General features: G+C 42.1%; 1 pseudogene; it reads left to right on the top strand.

The window, feature by feature from the left end:
• The window catches only part of LOC105823552, a 5,321-nt pseudogene extending 4,122 nt beyond the window's left edge, over positions 1-1,199 (top strand).
• Positions 1,200-3,918: the final 2,719 nt, after the last annotated feature.

Genomic DNA, 3,918 nt, shown 5'->3' with positions numbered 1-3,918 from the left:
TTAAGAAATAGTAGGAGCATGCAGAATTTTTTACCATCCAGAAACTACACAGCTATCAATTATATTGTGAAGTAACTGTGAAGAGAGTAAATATTTTGTGACATGCATTTCTGAAGTATTCATATAAAGTTGATGCTTATGTCCAGAAATGAAGAGGCCACTAAGCATTTATGATGCACAAAACAACTTGCAGCAGCTTTTTATGAGGAATTTGTTGTGAGAGAAGATTTAATGGACCTGGCGATAGGAGCACATGGTAGTAACATACAGCAAGCAAGGAAGGTTCCTGCGGTTACGCCTATTAAACTAGATGAAGATACTGGAACATTTAGAATTTATGGAGACAGTGCTGATGCTGTAAAAAAAAGGCTAGAGGTTTCTTGGGATTTTTGGAGGACTTTATTTGGGTTCCTAGGAATCTTGTTGGAAAAGTAATTGGGAAAAATGGCAAAGTTATTCAAGAAATTGTGGCTAAATCTGGTGTGGTTCGGGTGAGAATTGAAGGAGACAATGAACGTAAACCACCTAGAGAAGATAGGATGGGTTCCATTTGTATTTTTTGGCACTAAAGAAAACATTGAAAATGTGCACGTTCTTTTAAAATATCATACTGTTTATCTAAAGAAAGTAGAACAGCTAAGAATGGAACACCTACAGATTGGTATGGGTTTCAGACCTTCTTCCACCAGAGGGCCTGAAAAAGAGACAAGATATGCCACTGATGAAAGTACATCTCTTCTGTACAAGGTTCTAGGTCTTATAGTAAAAGAGGCAGAGGTCGCCGGGGCCCTAATTACAACTCCAGTTATGGTGCAAATTCTGAGCTAACCCCTCTGAAACATATTCTGAGCATTAAGATGAGTGATTGATCATTGGCAGGAGAAGATGATCAAGACAGCCAACATCATCATGACAGCAGGAGACACCTAGGAGGAGGAAGAGGCAGAATCGTTTCAGGGGGTCAAGGCCGTGGTGGGCCACATGATGGCAAATCCCCCATCAGTTCTGTGCTTAAAGACCCAGACAGCAATCCACACAGGTTACTTGATAATACAGAATCAGATCAGACTGCAGACACTGATGCCAGGCAGTCTCACAGATGAAGGACTGATGAAGATGCTGTTCTGATGGATGAAATGACTGAAGAAGCTTCAGTTAATGAAAATGGGCTAGGCAAAAGATGCAGTGGAAGAGCATAGTCCTTCAGAAAATGCAAAAATGCAAAAAATGGCCCAACGAGTGCTTCTGGCAATGAAATTTCTAAGCTACAGTGTACCCCAGGAGAAGAAAAGATTGACACCTTAAAAGCAGAAAACACACGAGAAGTAGCAGTCCTGAATGGTGTTTCATAAGCTGAAGAAATTCCTAGTTTATAGTTCTTTTATGTTACATTTACAATAGTGCTTATGCAAGCTTGCCAAAGACAGAATATGGATCGCCAGTCTTTACATCACACTTTCAGTTCCTCCATTTGGAATTCCGAAAGGGAAGAGATCCTGAAGAAATCATATGTTAAACATACTTTGACACCTACTGTGTTATAAAATATATCATCGGATGTGCCTTGAGAATAGTATGTGTAACATTTTAAAAAGTTGCTATGAAAAAAATTTACATTTAGTGCATATGGCCACACACATACACTCAGGAGACCATTCACCCACATACTGGCACACACATGTGCACAAGTTGCATCTGTCCTGAATGCATTCCTAGTGACTCTTGAGATTGCTTCTCTCACTTATTTTGCACTTCGAAAGGCTTCCTTCTCATTCTCCAACTTTCAACTTGATATAATTGGCTACTATAATTGGCTACTAAGTCGGGGGAGCAACACACAGTATTTGAAAATTGTGCAGAGGATGTGGCCTGTGTGGGAGTACGCACTCGAGTGTGCACAGGCAGGGCTGCTGCCAGTGGGTGTTCTGAATAACTCCCCTGGGGAACAGCCGTTCAGGTTGTGTGACAGTGTCAACTTGTGAAATGGAGTGCCGTTTTCTAATTTCACAGGGGTACCATATGGGCTAGCAGCAGCCCTGCTTCAGAGCCGGCTCTAGGGTCAGACAACTCTATATCGTACCATCTGTGAAAACTTGGGTGAAGTTATTTATCTTTCTGGGCTGAGACGCGGAAGTTATTTCTCTTCCTGTGCTGAGGCTTTCTGTTTTTTCATCTATAAAATGGGGATAATGGGAATAATAATGATGCTAATGCATGATTGTGTTGCATGTAAAATGATACATCACCTTGTTTGAAAATAATTTAGGAAATGGATGTGAGTCTCATTACTGTTATCAATAGCAAACACTCACGAGCCAACTCTGAACACTGCTTTTCCTGTCACTGACTGATCCATTTCTCTGCTCCTCTTTGCAATGAAACTCCTCAAAAACATTGTCTATTTGCTTCCCAAACCCTGTCTCCTATTCTCTCTCATACTGTCTCCTGTCATGTTTTCACTGCCACCACTCCATCCAAACTACTCTTGTCAAGGTCACCAATGACCATGTCACTAAATCTAATGATCATTTCTTAGTCCTCGTCTTTTCAGCAACAATTGGTCATTCCCTCCCCCTTGATAAACTTTTCTTCTCTTGGTTTCCAAGACACCACACTTTCTTGGCTGTTCCTTCTCAGTCTCCTGGGCTGCTTTCTCTTCTTCCAAACCTCTCTCATTGTTGAAGGCTCTCTTCTCTTCTCCTTAGCTCCACTCACTCCCTTGGTCATCTCACACAGTCCATGGCTTTAAACACTGTATATTTTCCAATGATTCCAAAATTTAAATCTCTGGTATAGACATTCCCCCTGAACTTCAGACTTGAATATCCAACTGCCTACTCAACCACCCTGTACACATGTCTAACAAATGTTATAAAGGTATCTGAAACTGAGCTACTATGGGGAGAGTGCCCCTCCCCCTCCACCAAAACCTGCTACCCTCTCAGTTGAGCAAAACTCCATTCTTCCAGCTACTCAGGACAGAAACTTTGAAATCGTACCTGTTGCATCTCTTTAACTTCTCATATCCAGTTCATCAGAAAATTCTTTAACGCACATCCAGGATCTGATGTTGTCACTATTATCACCCTTGACTGAGCCACTATTACCTCTCACATGAAGTATTTTGATAACTTCTTAATTAGTCTCCCTGCTTGCAGCCTTACCCTCCAACCCCCTGTTACTGTCTAGTCTCAACACAGCAGCTAAATTGATTCTTTTAAAATGCAAGCCAGATCATGTCACTCCTCTGCTCAATATCCTCCAATGGTTCCCTATCCCACTGATAGTAAAAGCTAAAGTACTTACCTCTGAGGGCCTATATGTGCCATCTGCCCAACCCTTTACGTCCTGACAGCAGCTGCCACCAATATTTCCATTGCTTACACTGCTACCGCCACACTGAACTCCTTGTTACTTGCATGGGCCAGGCATGCTCCTGCCTTTGAGCCTGGACCCTGGCTGTCCCTCTGCTTGGTACTCTACTACTAGTCACGTGGATCACTCCTCTCACCTCCTTCAAGTCTGTCAAAGATAAACACAGCTGAGAATTAGTTAAAGCAGTGAAAACAGGTTTTATTCAGTAACTGCCGACAGTAACAGGTAGAGCTGAGCTCCATTCTGATTTGTGCAGAGGCGATTAGGGGGGTTCAAGGAGAGTTACAGAAGTGAAAAATTGCGAAGGGTTAGTCAGTGTAAATGTAATTAAGGACGCTGTGTCTGCTAGCTGGCAATTATCAAAATTAGGGTCTGTCCTCCCATAGAGACTGGAAGACAGAGGCCTGGTCTCTCCTGATGAGTACATTGCAAAGGAATGGCTTTCAGGTCCTTGAGAAAGATTCTTCTGCATTGCAGGAGATACAGATTCACAATTATAAGCCCTTTTTAGTAAATGCTCTAGGTAAAGAAGACCAAGGGCCT

This window comes from Propithecus coquereli, unplaced genomic scaffold, assembly GCF_000956105.1.
Source record: "Propithecus coquereli isolate 6110/MARCELLA unplaced genomic scaffold, Pcoq_1.0 Scaffold68, whole genome shotgun sequence".
In the NCBI taxonomy this organism is placed as follows: domain Eukaryota; kingdom Metazoa; phylum Chordata; class Mammalia; order Primates; family Indriidae; genus Propithecus; species Propithecus coquereli.
The sequence above is the reverse complement of the archived record's forward strand: the minus strand, read 5'-3'. Positions and strand labels throughout refer to the sequence as shown.